General features: G+C 37.8%; 1 protein-coding gene across 1 annotated transcript in view; it reads left to right on the plus strand.

Annotated features, from left to right (window-relative positions):
* chrm3a (cholinergic receptor, muscarinic 3a) overlaps positions 1-16956 on the plus strand; it is a 129648-nt gene that overhangs the window by 55437 nt on the left and 57255 nt on the right. The window lies entirely within an intron of this gene.

Consider the following 16956-nt stretch of genomic DNA (forward strand, 5'->3'; position numbering starts at 1 on the left):
CCTAAAGCAACTCTGAACAAGACAATACTTTGTGAACAATACAACTTGTGTTTGACTCCCTAACTAAGGATGAAGAAAAACAAGATTGCTCTGGACTTCAACCATACATGTAATTCCATCACTGGATTTTCTACTTTTATATAAAAAGCACCCAGAAAATGTGTCTGTGGCTAAAAAAAGTAAATGGCCATGGGAAGCAATCAGTTGTTAAAGACTTCACTTGTCGCTTGCCTTGTTTGCACTTAGTGACATGTCCAATTTACTCCTGCTGTTACTTCCTTATCAAAGTGAAACAAACTCACCCTCAAAAACATCCTCTTTTCTCTCTTAGTAAATAAATACAGTAGATAGTTTGTTTTTTTTGTTCATGTATGCAGATATCTATGTGAAAATGTTGGAGAAAACTGTTTCATCTTCACTCAGAAGTACATTCCCGTAGTTAAACAAATTAAACAAATCTTCATGTACTGAAGCGATTTTTGAGGGATTTAGCAAATAAACAGGCTAATAATAACAATGATGATAATTACAGTCTCAGCAACAATCACAGAAGTAATTCTACAAGCCTTCCTTTTCTGTATAGTCATAGGTGGGATATACCACAATGCACACTGTGATGGGGCAACCAGCGGGTTGTAGAGGTGGGGAAAGCAATGTATGTGTAGTTTGATTAAAGCAAATGGCTTAATTTGAAGAGAGAAAGCTAGAAATGTTGTTAATGTTTTGTGGGCAGTTCCTTAGCAACTGAATTAATACTTGGGCTGAAAACAAAAGTGAAGAAGCCAAAGTTTTGGACATTAAACTTACAAAAGTATTCAATTATTTCTGTGACTGATTAGCTGGTGTAACATTGTTGATAATAACACCCATTGTCTAGTTGGAGCCGGTGTGGACCAGAATGTAAGAAATTGTACTGTTATGTAGTAATTCCAGAGCTTTTTTGTAATTTGTTTTGCAGGGTACCTTTATTTTATTTCTTTAACCTAACATTTCTCTCATCTATACGACTGTTCACATTTATTGGCACATCTGAGAAAGTGTGTCAGAAGACTTAAACTCAATAAACCTTTTAATGCAGTCTGACACTGAAAAAACAGTTCAGTCTAACAGTGGACTTTGGAGATTTTTTCTACGTTGCTTGCAGTCCATCTCAGTGTACACAGCAGCAAGATAAACTTGGGTCTTCACCCTGCCTTGCTACTAAAGTTCCAGTTAGTTTAAACTTTAATTATTACTCTGTAGATATGAACAGGTTTAGGTCAGCATCCATTTTCTTCAAGCCATTTCCTGGCTTAAAAATATCAACACAAAGGACAGCCCTGCCAGAGCCAAAATGCACGGGGAACGGGTCTGACGGAGTACCAGCAATGCGGAACAAACTCCTACTCTGCTTGTACAAAGACCGGATGGCTCCTAATAAAGGGCCCCTGACTCCGTACTCCTGGAGCGACCCCCAACAGGGCACCCCGAGGGACAAGGTCAAATGCCTTCTCCAAGTCCACAAAACACACATGGAACGGTTGGGCAAACTCCCATGATCCTTCGAGTACCCTGTAGAGGATGTAGAGCTTGTCCAGTTTTCCACAGCCGGGACGAAAACCACACTGCTCCAACCTCTCTCGAGGAGTTGGGTTCCAGAACCCACGCTATGCGTTGAGGTGAGCCTGACTATTTCTAGCCGATATCTCTTGACCTCCCGCACAAGCTCACAATCCTTCCCCACCTGCAAGGTGACATTCCACGTCCCTAGAGCCAGTTTAGGCATCCAGAGATCGGGTCCTCTTTGCACTGGACCCTCATGGTTCTCCCTGCAGGTGGTGGGCCCACTGGGGGATTGCCTCGCATTTCCCATTTGGACTTGGCCCGGCCGGGTCCTGCGAGGAGTAACCCGGCCAGATTGACCTTTGTCATCGGCCCAGTTCATAACTTTCATGGATAGGAGTTTTAGGCACTGCCAAGGGCCGGAGGGGGTCTGGTTTGGGGACAAGTGGATTTAATTTCAGGATTTCATCTCTGGGCCCCTCTAGCCAAGACCTACAGCATGCGCTGGAGCGGTTTGCAGCTAAGTGTGAAGCGGATGGGATGAGTATCAGCTCCTCCAAGTCCGAGGTCATGGTTCTCGATCGGAAAAGAGTGGCTTGCCCTCTTCAGGTTGGAAGGGAGTTCCTGCCTCAAATGGAGGAGTTCCTGTATCTCGGGGTCTTGTTCACGAGTGGGAGGAGATCATCAGACGGATTGGTGTGGCTGCAGCAGTAATGGGTATGCTGTGTATGCGGTGAAGAGAGAGATGAGCCGAAAAGCGAAGCTCTCGATTTACCGTTCGGTCTACATTCTTACCCTCACCTATGGGCATGAACTTTGGGTCATGACCGAAAGAACAAAAACCGGATACAAGCGGCTAAAATGAGCTTCCTCTGCAGGGTGTCCGGGGACTCCCTTAAAGATAAGGTGAGGAGCTCGGCCATCCGGGAGAAGCCTGGAGTAGAGCCACTGCTTCTCCACATCGAGAGGAGTCATTTGAGGTGGCTCGGGCATCTGTATCGGATGGCTCCTGGACACCCCCCCTCGGTTCATGTTCCAGCCACGTCCCACCGGGAGGAGGCCCAGGGGACCTCCCAGGACACGCTGGAGGGACTATGTCTCTTGGCTGACCTGGGAACACCTTGGCCTCCCCCCATAGGACTTGGAGGAGGGGTCTGAAGAGAGGGAAGTCTGGGCGTCTTTTCTGAGTATGCTGCCCCCGCGACCCGGTTCCGGATAAAGCATAAGACCATGAGTATGAGTAAAAAGATTAACACACGCCTGTTGCATGTGAAAGGTATTATATCTTCTCATGTTTTTCGTATTTTTAAAACTGGAAATAGGACACTGGCTTCTGTGCCACATTTAATATATACCCCAGGGAAAAAAAAAGATACTGATCAAATATGTATGTCAAAGATTTATTTTAAAGATATTATTCCTAAAACAATAACCCTTAACACAATCCAAATCCAATAATCATATAATGAGATACATTATAATATCTCCAACATTACATAAAGTAAATTATAAAAGTTCCTCTGGTGAGAGGGCTTCTTTTCTTAGAACACCATATGTCTTGTATTGAGCTATTGATTGATGTCAGGTATTATTTTTAAAAGCAGAGAACGTCAGGTTATTACCATTGCAGTCAAACACATACAGACATGTTAAATCAGTCTAGACAAAATGGGAAGATCATCTATTATTGAAGTAAGGGGTACACAGTAAATGCTGCCACTTTGTTGATATCAGTGGGTTTACGGTTTGTCACCCAGCATTTTCCCTGAATGAGAGTAGACCAGCAAGAGTAGTTAAAAGCACTCAAGCATCAGACAGACTTCCCTCAGTGCACATTTAATTTGGGTTTGTGGTAGCAGGAGGCCCAGACATGGTTATACAAGAGATAATAACAAATACAACTGTGTGTGAGTGTGACAGGACACATTAACCATCTTTCTGGTTCTCCAGAGCTGTTTTATCTTATGGTTAGGATAATTATTGGATTTTATTTAAGATTCACTGTATATGGTGAAGATGTGTGATTTTCAATTATTATTTTGCAGAAAGTGATACAATTTTGTATTTGTGCTATTTATAAAGTAACACTGGGTGTCTAGCAAGCTGATATTCGTTGGCCAGTTAGTTAGGCTGTTGGCTGTCTGCTCCAAAAGAGCCTGCAGTCAGCTACATGACTGACAAAGTAATCTTAATCCAATGTTACCCTTAAACTGGTGATATTGTTGCTTTTATTTCCACTCCATGATGGTCTCCGTTTGTCTAAATCAGCCCTGTGCCATTCAACCCAGCCACTATTCCACATAAACTAATAAACACATTTTTGGATAAATTGCGCTGAGCTACATTTTATGAAAGACAATCTCATGTAAAATAATAAAATTGAAGTCTGTAGGCTAAATCATTGGTTCAGCACTACTGTAACGTGAGGGTTTGATAGCTGGTGGTTTGACTCACTCATAATGCAAGAAAAAGCAAGATGGAAACTAGATAATTGTCATTTTGCAGCTTTATTGAGCACACACTCTTGGCAGCCCACAACAACAAAAAAAAGAAAATAATGCGCAACTCCCTGAGTTAATAGTCACCTGACTTGACCAGCCAATCATAAGCTCTGAAAAGAATCAGATTCAGAATCAGAATCAGAAAAGCTTTATTGCCAAGTACGTTTTCGGACATACAAGGAATTTGTTTTGGCGTAGTCAGTGCAATACAATACAAATTAAACAGTATAAACATATCTACAATATAATATAAATATATGTGCACAGTTTTAAGTGAGTGAGAGTAAGTATAGAGCAGTATAAGATGCAAGAGCAATACAACAGTGCAGATGATCAGTGTGCAAGTATGGCAGTGCAAGTAAAGCAGGAGTCCAAGCTGAGCGTTAATGTAACATCAGATGCTGTGTCTATTTCTTAATGACTGAATATTCTGAACTTATAAATTCATGTTTTTAACATATTATTATTTTGACACAGGAAGGAAAGTAATTTCTACAGGTTAATAAATATGTCCAAGTACTTAGAAAGTTTTTGCATTAACTTAAAAGAATCTCGCTAAGTCTCTATCATCATTCCTCTCCATTTTAAGCTGGAAATCTGTCTAAGAAGAACTTAATGAAGGGATTGTGTGAATATAAGGTGAATTATGGTGAGGGATCCAGTCCACAGGGATTTCATTAGCTTGTCGGGGCTCTGTATTATAATACTTAAGACATTATAAAGCCCTATTTGGTATTCAGCTGCAGTTCTCAAAGAGACTCAAACTAACAATTAATGACTAATCTTAGTCCTTTAATAAACACATAAATAAACACGGTTGTTTACACTGAGTCAACCTAATGCAAATAAAAACATAACAAGCTCAAGTGTTTTTAAAACATGCCAGTTTTTTCTCAATCCCTCCCACCAAAAGAAATTTTAACAAATTGCTATCTCAGTTTGAATTCCTCTGAAAGCATTTTTTAGAGGCATATCAATCATAATTTATGGCCTAAACCATGATTTATGTCATTTGAAATGCACTCTGTGTAACTTGACATTTCTTTGTACAGGAGCACAGCAGCACAATGGCACTGCTGCTCAGCTTCACTAGTGTTAATGGTCAGTTTCCTGTATTTTTCCCATTTTCAAAATGACCATTAAATGCAGTTTACTATGTTAGGACAGAAATATTTAGTAAAAACGTTTTACCCCGAAGATTAAACACGACTTCCTCCCTTGCAAAGTGTTGCACCTCTGCTAAGCCTTGCACCATCACTGTTTTAGAGCTCTGCTCTCTTTTTAGACACTTTTATATACACACACGTGCATAATGAATATCTTCATTATGCATATGAATCTCCAAATGTTGCAAGAGTATTGGTACAGTTGCTTGAGTATTGGTACAGTCATGGGCTAAGTGTCCACTCAGCAGCCATTTAACTGTAGTTGCAAATGGATGTTCCAACTTACTAAAAATACAATATGAAATGCTTTTAATATTCAACAATCTAAGATCTAAGATTAAACAGGCTAACTGATCCATGTCCTTGCAGCACTAGATATTGGTTGTAGGAAATGGCTTTCTTATCAAGACGAATGACAAATTATGAATTAAGTCTTTAAGCAAATAGTCAGAATTTTAACCCTTTTAGTGACATGACCTCAACTGTTTTTAAGCTTGTGTTTAGATTTTTTTTAAACAAAACAATGCTTTACATTATTATTAATCCTGTCAAACTGTTGCTCAGATTAGGAGTTATCTCTTCACTTTTGACAAAAAATCCATGTTGTGTTTGGGCTGAAATCAGATACCCAGAGAAAAAATGTTTGCCTCTGTAAAGAATTAACAGCACTGCTCAGAGCAGATAAGGTGTAATTATTAGGATTTTTGGCTTTTATAATATTACAACTGCAAGCCCGGAAGGTCACACTGAACGCACTACACAGGAGCAGAGAATTGTCGGTACTTTATTTCACTACCTTGTCCTGTGTTGCAGAACGCTGTGTTTAGCTCTCAATATTTATTGGAAAATGCCTATTATTCTTGCTGCTGTGTGATGCTGCATGTTCGGTTGATTGTGGATTAGGAGTGATTGTGTGTTTTGTTGTTGGAACCCAGCTTAGTGTAAAATTTATATTGCTTTATAGAAAAAACTCTGTTCTATGAAGGATGTTCTATTTGTTTTAAATCATATCTGATAACAATGATGTGGAAAATAAAATTTAGTTTGTGTTGTTATGCCTAGAATTTTTTAACACCTCAGACCACGTTTTCTAAAGCTTCAGTTCACAAATTTTCCAAAAGTCTAGTCAATAATAATTCAGCCAACCTGGACAACCTTTAGAATCTATAGATTTAAAACTCAGGAGAAGACGAAATCTAAAAATGTTGCATCACCAGACCAAAGTGAGAAGTAAGTAAACTGGATTTACTTACGCTAACTTACATCACCACTAATGTTGCAAGAGATACTAAAAACATCACGTTACATCCAATGTAGTAGTCTTAGTATTCAGAAGTACTCAGAAAAGGTTAAACAAGACGACAGCATATTACTAAATATTCTCTATGCTCATATTCAATATTTTTTTGCTTATAAATGTTTTTGTGCCATGTGTGTCTGCGGCTTTCGGGGACGCTGGTGAGCTTCAAAACCACACAGTATGGTTGCCGAGATGCGGCCCTGCGGGTATGAAGTGAAGCCTCTGTGCACAGATTGAAGAAGTCATGGATATTAAAGAAAGGAGAAGTATCACAGCTGGGATGGTGCAGAACCACAGCCGTGACATTGTGTCTGATGACTTTTATGCTGGAGTCATAGCTGTTGTCATGTAAAGAATGAAAGCTGTCTCACTCCCACTATGAACATCTGTGGTGAAAAGAAAGTACACCCACTTTCAAGTGTAGGGTTTTAATGGTCAAATTATTTGGTCCTTACCAGGTTTGTAAAATACTTGAACCTCAATTTAAGTGCAAGTTCAACATTGTAGCTATTTATTAAATAGTTTTTTTTAAAGAAGCATTAATATATTTCTGGAAAATCTAAGTACGCCACAAAAGCCAGATATGAACAAACTAGAATTTAAAAAGGATGTACAGGCCCAATTCCAATGAAACTGTAACTCATGACTAAAAGAAACAATAACCCCAATTCTAATGAAGTTGGGCCGTATATAAAAACAGAATACAGTGATTTGCAAATCCTATTCAACTGTTATGCAATTAAATACACAACAAAGACAAGTTATTTAATTATTAAACTGATAAACTTCATTGTTTTTTTTTTTTGTTTGTATTTGCAAATATTCACTAATTTTGAATGTGATACTTGCAACATGGTCCAAAAAGGCTGGGACAGATGGGAAAGGCTTGGGGAAAATGATGAATGCTCAATAACACCTGTTTAGAACATTGCACAGGTGAACAGGTTAACTGGAATATCTTTTAGGAGCATCTCTGCTTATTTCAGCAAGACAATGAAGCCACATTATGCACTGGTTACAACAGTGTGGCTTCGTAGTAAAAGAGTGCAGGTACTAGACTGGCCTGCGTAAAGTCCAGACCTGTCTCCTATTGAAAATGTGCAGCATATTATGAAGTGCCAAATATGACAACAGGGACACAGACTGTTGAGCAACTGAAGTTGTGCATCAAGCAAGAATGGAAAAGAATTCCTCCTTCAAAGCTTCAACCTTTAGTGACATCAGTTCCCAAACACTTATTGAGTGTTAAATGAAAAGGTGAGGCAGCACAGTGGTAAACATGACCCTGTCCCAGCTTTAATGGAACGTGTTGCAAGCATCAAATTCCAAATTGGTGAATATTTGCCAAAAAACAATATAGTTAATCAGTTTTACCATTAAATATCTTGCCTTTGTAGTGTATTTTATTGTATGTAGGTTAAATAGGATTTGCAAATCATTGTTTTCAACTTCATTAGAATTGAGGTTGTTTTTTTCTTTTTGTCATGAATGTAAGCTATTGAAACTTTAATGTTGGGTCTTTCCCTTAACAGTAGTAGTTATTAGTTATATGTAATATAGAACCAATGGATTGAATTTTTAGAAGTGTGTTCTTTTGCTATTCTTAATCTGCATGAATAGCATAAGTAAGTGTAATGCAGTTTTATTATAACTCAGTATCTAAGATTTCAGTGGTTGATAGCACGTGGTATGTTGTATGTAGTTGGTTTAATTGTTCTTCAGTCAAAGTCTTCAGTCAATCTAACCTGTTCATCCTCTGACCACTTAATCTGAAAGTAGCATTGGCTTATATTTGTGCTGCTATGTGTCCCTGTGTTTGCTCCCCAGAGATGTTAACTTGTTAACTTTAGTCAGAAAATCCTTTTTTGTTTTTCAGTAAAATGCATTTCTGCTTCTTTCTTTCTCTCCCTCCAACCCACAAAATTCCCTGCTTTTATTATTCTTTCCATTTCAGCTGCTAGAGCACACAGTACCTTCTACAGACACTGTCCATATGGACCTTTCCATTTTTTCTCATGTGGCATAAATATATATTTTTATGAGTGTTTTTGATTTTTGCAGTTCTTCTGTAAGCTTGTTGCCATCTTTTTTTTTTGTTCCTGTGTGGCACAGAAAGGTTTAGTTGAAAAACAAAAACAACATGCCAACCTGTGCTCCTTTCTAAGAAAATCCTATAGATCTTCACCTTTGTCTTGGCACTTCAGGCATCTTAATGGACACCTACTATACACTGTGTTGGATGGGGCTGCGATAAAAAAATAAAAAATAAAAAAACAATAAAGTTATTATAGGTTATACATGAACAACAATAAATATTTATTGGCTTTGTAATATGGAAACTGGAAGGGGCAAAATATGCTGCAATTACAATCTGTATCAACACTACCCTTACTATACTGGTGATTTATACACAACAGCATACTTGAAATTTAACAGTAAACCACCAGTTTCAGGGATTATTCATAATTATGTTCTCCATTATAATCTGGACATTTTCATTTTATCAGCTGTGGATGACTCAGTCACACTAGAGTTATTTTAGCACTAAAAGTTATCAAATGCAATAAGGCGGTAAAAGTTGTCACTGTACACTGCCAGCTTGAGAAAAAGTTTATTCAGTGATTTTAGTTTTTACTTTTAGTACGAGGCAGTATACTTATATAGCCTCGTGTGGGATGGTTGTTACATTCTAATTCATGCACAGTGCATAACAGACAGCTTGTTGAGAATTGCATTGATTCCAAATACACAAAACTGTTAAGAAAATGTAAGTGTAATAAGCAGCAAATTGTGAATCATGATTTGGACTATATATCTAAACAATCACTTTGAGTTGAACAATGATATCACACAAGCATTATTTAGCAAAGCAAAAAAAAAAGCACGTGTTTCACGTTGTACAATGAGTATTTTAAATTGAAAGAACTGGATTTGGTATAGCTTGAAGGCATGGCCGTGGAGGAGGGCTGCATCGGTTCAATGGAGAGGACGGAGTGGTAGGCAGAGTGAGTGGGTGAATGCCGCAGGGGTGAAAGTGTGACAAGTTCGGTGGAGCGTTGTGGCAAACTGAGAAGCTGAGGATCAACCAGGATGTAGTTTTGGATCTGATGCTCAGAAAAAAGATAAGACACTATAAAAGGAGGGAGATTACATACACAATCTATACCTGTAGAAGAAGTTGATGCAGGCATCATGTTTTGAGCTAGAGGATTTGACAAAAAAGTGCATTTAAGTACTGCAGTAACATAAGTAGCCAGGTTTCAATATATGAGCAAAAGTGGTCCAGGAGGGAAATCCTTTTTGATCTGTCAGTTTGGTCTGTCCTCTGTTTGGGACATTAGCTGAGGCCTTTACTAAGATACAATATTCTAAAGTATTTGTCTGTCTACTTTCGGTGTGCCTACTTTTACATGTACATCATCCTATTTTTAATCTATAAGGTCCAACTTGTTAATGGACTCACCGTTGCCAGCAATAGCAACTTTAACTATGCTGTAAACATCTTCCACAAGGTTTAGGATTACAGCCTATACTAACCCTAATTACTACTCTACTCTAACACCCAAAAGTGTTCAAGAAGGTTAGGACCCTGTGCAGGTCAGTCAAGTTTCTCCACACCAGACTTTATACACCTGCAGCCATAACAATGATTGGAACACCAGAATGTATTGATTTGGTGATGTGACACAATACCTTTGGCAACATATTGTGAGTTTATGAAGTCTTTTTTGAACATAAAGAAAGAAGTTGTACTTTTCAGTTACAGGGTAGGGCTAAGAGCTCTAAGCATATGTCATACAAAGCTTTTAAAAAGCCATGTCTTAGACCCAGCAAACATGTGGAAGAACGTGCGATGAGAGGGAAACTGATCAGAGCTGATCAGAAAATGGCTGGACCTAAAAACAGGGTGATCCTGGAAGAAAACTTTCCAGAGGCTGCAAACAACTTGAGACAGCAGTAGAGGTTCACCTTAGACCAGAGGAATGACCATAAATATACATATTCATGTGTTAAAATTGCACAGCCAAATTGAAGAAGACCAAAAGAAAAAAAGCAACACTTCGAAACACATGAGCACATCTTCACACTGTGAAACATGGTGGTGGCAGCATCATGCTGTGGTGACGTAGGTACAAACCTTCCCCCTCCAGACAATCACCCTCAGTCTGAGCTATTTTGCAAAACATAATGGGAAAAAATGTGAGTCTGTAGATTGGCAAAGCTGATAGACACATCTCCCTAATGATCTGCAGCTTTAATCACAGTGAAGGGTGATCCTGCAACCTATTGACTCAGAGCAGATGAATACAAAGTCATGCCACACTTTTCAGATTTTTACTTATATTATTTTCCTTTAAGTCCAAAATTATGCCCTACTTTACATTGATCTGTCATTTAAAATGATTTAACTCTTATGATTGTAACATGCCAAATTATTATTTTACAAGGACTGTAGGAAAAAAATCTTAACATTATCTTTGTTTTATTGTGAATATTTTTCTTATTAAAATTAGATTTAATCAAGGAATAGTCATTGTAAACATCTCAAAGCAATCTTCAATAGATTGAAAGAGGAGGAGTCCCCATCTCTCACAATACCTGTGAAGGTTTCCACTCTTGGTGAATCACAAATGAGAACAAGAGGGAATATGTGCCTGTATGAGTTTAAACTGACTGGCAGGCAGCTGTGGTTTGCCAGTGGAGTTCAATGACCAATGAAGATTGTTTTCTGCTGATCAAACATCAAACATGTTGAAGTATTGGGATCATTTCTAAACATTTTTACAATAGATGCTGTTGAGTGCAGCTAGGAAAGAATTGCAGCAATCAAAGCTTACCATGGCATGAGCCAATCACATTGTGGCCTGTTTCTATGTTGAAGGTATGTTAGAGAGAGAGAGAGGGGCACATATGAGCAAGAACAAAAACTAAAAGCTAGCGAAAGTAAAGAACCATGATGTCCATGTCCTCCAGATAGGTGTAAAATCCCATCTGGTTTTGCCAAAAACATTTCAAGTATTTGTGTTCCCCTCAGGAGTCAGGATAAGGTCAACAAAGCCCCTCAATCATGACGGCATGTTGGTAGGCACTTAGTATTTTCTGAGGAAATGTCACAATTGTATATCACTGAGTCTTTCGAGTAAAAGACAGCGGTCTACTTCTGCAGTTGTGCCAAACTATGTAAAACTGTGCAGCATAACTTACACCTTCTACCATGTTACTAAATGAAACAGAAGCTTGAAAATTAATGGGCATACCTTCTTCATTTTGTCCTTTGAACTTCTGTCTAATCAGTTTAGTTATTTTGTTTACACAACTGTACAGGAATTTTCCTTCGTTAAGTCGGTGATAGAGATCAAGGCATGCGTCATAATGGCGCAGTGAAGAATCACCAAACTGTATCTCCTGAATGTTGTATCTGGGATGTGAACCATTATGATGATATATTATTACAGTTTCCACATTTGCTAAACCTCTGAAAGGGAGTCAAGCGTCACGTTTTTTAACTCTGACGAACTGCAGGCAAGCTCTCAGGTGTTTTATTCAATGAGCCAGCCAAGCCAAACAAAGGGAGCATCATCAGTTTGACATCTAAATCTGAGACTCAAAGTCAGTAAAGTAACTTAATAATAATGCTTTTTAGCTCACCTGTACTTTTAGTCCTTGCTCAGGTCAATAATATAGGACATTCTGGTGTGCTTTGTTTGTCCAACAAGGATACTGTTATTGAGCTGGGAGCCTGAATTAGAATATGGAGAATATTTTCTTTATCTCAAAACACAGATGACACTTTTATTTTTTTCTGTCACACTGCACATTTCTAATTCTCTGTTCATTTTCTGTCCTATCTGGAAACCCGCTCTAATCCTACCCCTTTCCCTGTTCTGCTCGCTTCATTTCTCTTTCACCAGGCCATTCATTGTGTGCAGGGTGTCATTGAGAAGCCATCCTGATGTGATGCATTGTACAAAGCATAATTCCCAGATTTAGTTTCTGTTTGATAAGACTACGTATGAAACATGGCGGCATCTGTCCTACAAGGCTTTATTTCTTTCCCTGTGTTCTATGAGCTGAAATTAACCATGTGTTTAATTTAAAAGATGAATTTAACAAACACAAATTATTACCTCATTTAAAACATTATACAGGTCCTTCTCAAAATATTAGCATATTGTGATAAAGTTCATTATTTTCCATAATGTAATGATGAAAATTTAATATTCATATATTTTAGATTCATTGCACACTAACTGAAATATTTCAGGTCTTTTATTGTCTTAATATGGATGATTTTGGCATACAGCTCATGAAAACCCAAAATTCCTATCTCACAAAATTAGCATATCATTAAAAGGGTCTCTAAATGAGCTATGAACCTAATCATCTGAATCAACGAGTTAACTCTAAACACCTGCAAAAGATTCCTGAGGCCTTTAAAACTCCCAGCCTGGTTCATCACTCAAAACCCCAATCATGGGTAAGACTGCCGACCTGATTGCTGTCCAGAAGGCCACTATTGACACCCTCAAGCAAGAGGGTAAGACACAGAAAGAAATTTCTGAACGAATAGGCTGTTCCCAGAGTGCTGTATCAAGGCACCTCAGTGGGAAGTCTGTGGGAAGGAAAAAGTGTGGCAGAAAACGCTGCACAACGAGAAGAGGTGACCGGACCCTGAGGAAGATTGTGGAGAAGGGCCGATTCCAGACCTTGGGGGACCTGCGGAAGCAGTGGACTGAGTCTGGAGTAGAAACATCCAGAGCCACCGTGCACAGGCGTGTGCAGGAAATGGGATACAGTTGCCACATTCCCCAGGTCAAGCCACTTTTGAACCAGAAACAGCGGCAGAAGCGCCTGACCTGGGTTACAGAGAAGCAGCACTGGACTGTTGCTCAGTGGTCCAAAGTACTTTTTTCAGATGAAAGCAAATTCTGCATGTCATTCGGAAATCAAGGTGCCAGAGTCTGGAGGAAGACTGGGGAGAAGGAAATGCCAAAATGCCAGAAGTCCAGTGTCAAGTACCCACAGTCAGTGATGGTCTGGGGTGCCGTGTCAGCTGCTGGTGTTGGTCCACTGTGTTTTATCAAGGGCAGGGTCAATGCAGCTAGCTATCAGGAGATTTTGGAGCACTTCATGCTTCCATCTGCTGAAAAGCTTTATGGAGATGAAGATTTCATTTTTCAGCCCGACCTGGCACCTGCTCACAGTGCCAAAACCACTGGTAAATGGTTTACTGACCATGGTATCACTGTGCTCAATTGGCCTGCCAACTCTCCTGACCTGAACCCCATAGAGAATCTGTGGGATATTGTGAAGAGAACGTTGAGAGACTCAAGACCCAACACTCTGGATGAGCTAAAGGCCGCTATCGAAGCATCCTGGGCCTCCATAAGACCTCAGCAGTGCCACAGGCTGATTGCCTCCATGCCACGCTGCATTGAAGCAGTCATTTCTGCAAAAGGATTCCTGACCAAGTATTGAGTGCATAACTGTACATGATCATTTGAAGGTTGACGTTTTTTGTATTAAAAACACTTTTCTTTTATTGGTCGGATGAAATATGCTAATTTTGTGAGATAGGAATTTTGGGTTTTCATGAGCTGTATGCCAAAATCATCCGTATTAAGACAATAAAAGACCTGAAATATTTCAGTTAGTGTGCAATGAATCTAAAATATATGAATGTTAAATTTTCATCATGACATTATGGAAAATAATGAACTTTATCACAATATGCTAATATTTTGAGAAGGACCTGTAGAAGCATGCATTCCCCTTTACAGTGCTTAAAATGAAAATGCTTTCAAGGTTTTAGCTTTTTTGTCCTCATAATTTCAGAAATCAGCCATTTCATCATATGTTTTCTTTAACCTTCTAAACATTACTACTTTACTTCTGTTGCTAATGTTGATTTGTTTGTAATTTTAACCTCACTTGGAACCAAACCTTTCTGTTTTAGGAGTCATGCTGTCTGAAGATCTAAATTGATGATTCTGGCTTTAATTAGTATAGCCTGTTTTAGTGATATCAGCAATTCTTTACAGGCTATGCTAATCTGTGCCAGAATCAGCAATGCAATTGGGATGGATACATTTCTCCATGATGTGAACTGAGCCAGTTTTCTGGCACTGCTGTCATCTAGCCAACCAAACCCAACACCTTTTAATATTCAATGCTTTGTTAAAGCTTTGACATTTATATCTGTATCTATATATACATCTATATGTATCTATATATATATATATATAGATATATATTTCTATATATATATAGATATATATTTCTATATATATATATATATAGATATATATATATATATAAATATATATTAGACACAAAGATGGATGGTTACTAGTAATGACCCCTTGTCCTGGTGTGTTTCTGCTGTTGAAACAATAATCTGTAATTATGGGAAAATACCAGGTGGCCTATATGTTTTATGGGATCCATTTAGGTGGCCTTTGCCGGGATTGTTCTGCAAATACTTTCTTAGTTTAAATGTTAGTAATGAAGTCAGTATCTCAAATTCATCATTGGAAATATGGATCATCAGTTTGAAACATTACAGACAACACTGGATCCTTAGCAGCTATTATGTTTTTATGGGACCTTTTCCAATTAACCCGGTATGTAAGAGGTCATAACCTGAAAGGCACTTGATTTAAAGAGTGCCAATCCTTAAAAGAAAAGGCTACTGTAGCTCATTTGACCTATGTAATAATAAATGATTAATGCCAACATGGTCTATGTGCCAGACATAAAACAGTCACAAAAAGAAAATCTTTTTTTGTGGATGGTCACATTTATTTATTTATTTGTTTGTTTGTTTGTTTGTTTATTTGTTTGTTTGTGTTTTCTAAATTAATTTATTTATCTTTACATACGAGGACAGTCTTACGACTCCCGTACTGGAGAGCAATTTTTCTAGACCTGTTAGATGGATGTGTGTTCCAACAAACTTGAATCAAGCAAATGGTTTGTTATCAGGCCTCTGCAGAACTTGCTGAAATGTTGAGGATGTAATTCAGCCATTTCATCCGGCTTTGTTGAAGCAGGAAGGCTTTAAAGTTGCAGGACAGGTGCTTTCTAGGACAGGAGATGGAGACTCCTGCTCTAGGGTTGATGTGTTTCATACACAATTCAAGGAATTTGTGTAAGGTATATTAAATGGCTACTTAAAGAATATAAAAGACAAATTGCATTCACTTTTTTTTTTTTTTGCTAAATGTATCTGTTTTGAACCACATGTCCAGTATTGACAATTTTGACAAATAATTAAAAAGTTCTGTTACCATTTTTTGTTTATATAAAGAACAAGAAATACTTGAAAGACAAGTGAATGATAAAAATAAAATAAAACAAACCACAGAAACAAGTGAATAAATAAATAATATAAATCATTGAATCAAAACTGGAGAATAGCGCACTTAAATAACAAAACCAGGTCATGTTCCCATTTTGGTTCCAAATTTCTTCAAGTTTTACTTCTTGTAATCTCAGTGAGAATGTTATTCTTTCCATGACAGAAATGCTATACACAACATAAAACCAAAGTTTAATAGTTGGACATCTGGTATTAATCATATTCTTATAATTGATTTTTTAGTTTCAATATTTATTATTCCAAATAGGTATTTTGTTTTAGTTTTGCATCTATTAAAAGGCCACTAAGTTGTTATATTTTTTCATATCACAACCCATCAGAGCAGATAATCTTACAGTTCAAAGCTGGACAATGCACAACAGAATCAGAATAACTGTAAATTGAAACAATCTTCCTTACATTCTAATCAAAATGTTTGCAGAGTATTGATTTCCGAAACAGTAGCTAATGCTCTTAGAATTTTGCCATTATTGAATTTGAGATTTACAAACCAGTATGCTTGATGCAAATAAATAGGCCATTGCTAATATTTAATACCCTCCAACAATGTAGCTCATGTCAAACAAAGACAATGTAGAATAAATGGTGATATATTGACTTCCTCATTCAGTGAGCCTATCCCGTGGCCCTAATTACCCCGCAGCACCTCAGAATAACTGGCAGTATAATGTCGTGCCATGGAATTAGGTGGTCAAACCGAGCAAATCAAATATACAAAGTGAAAGTAAAACCTGAGTGTGTAAATAAACAGCAACTTGAAATCAGGTACCAATACAATGAAGTGTAAGATAAAAACATCATTGCTCTTCTAGAAATGAATAATTTGTGGCAATTTTGATATAATGGCTTAATTACTTTCAGATGTTAAATATAATTTCACATACTTATGTGTTATTAATCAAATCTCTACATTTTATTCAATTATTGCACTTGAGTTTTTGCACGGAATATTTCTGTTTGGTAGAAAAAACCTATATACTTATATATACAGTTATTTTAATGCTAAATTGCAATCTTAAAAATCAAGAACTATGCAGCTGGCCATTGTCAGTATTCTGTAATCCA

This window comes from Girardinichthys multiradiatus, chromosome 22 (assembly GCF_021462225.1).
Source record: "Girardinichthys multiradiatus isolate DD_20200921_A chromosome 22, DD_fGirMul_XY1, whole genome shotgun sequence".
NCBI classification, from domain to species: Eukaryota; Metazoa; Chordata; class Actinopteri; order Cyprinodontiformes; family Goodeidae; genus Girardinichthys; species Girardinichthys multiradiatus.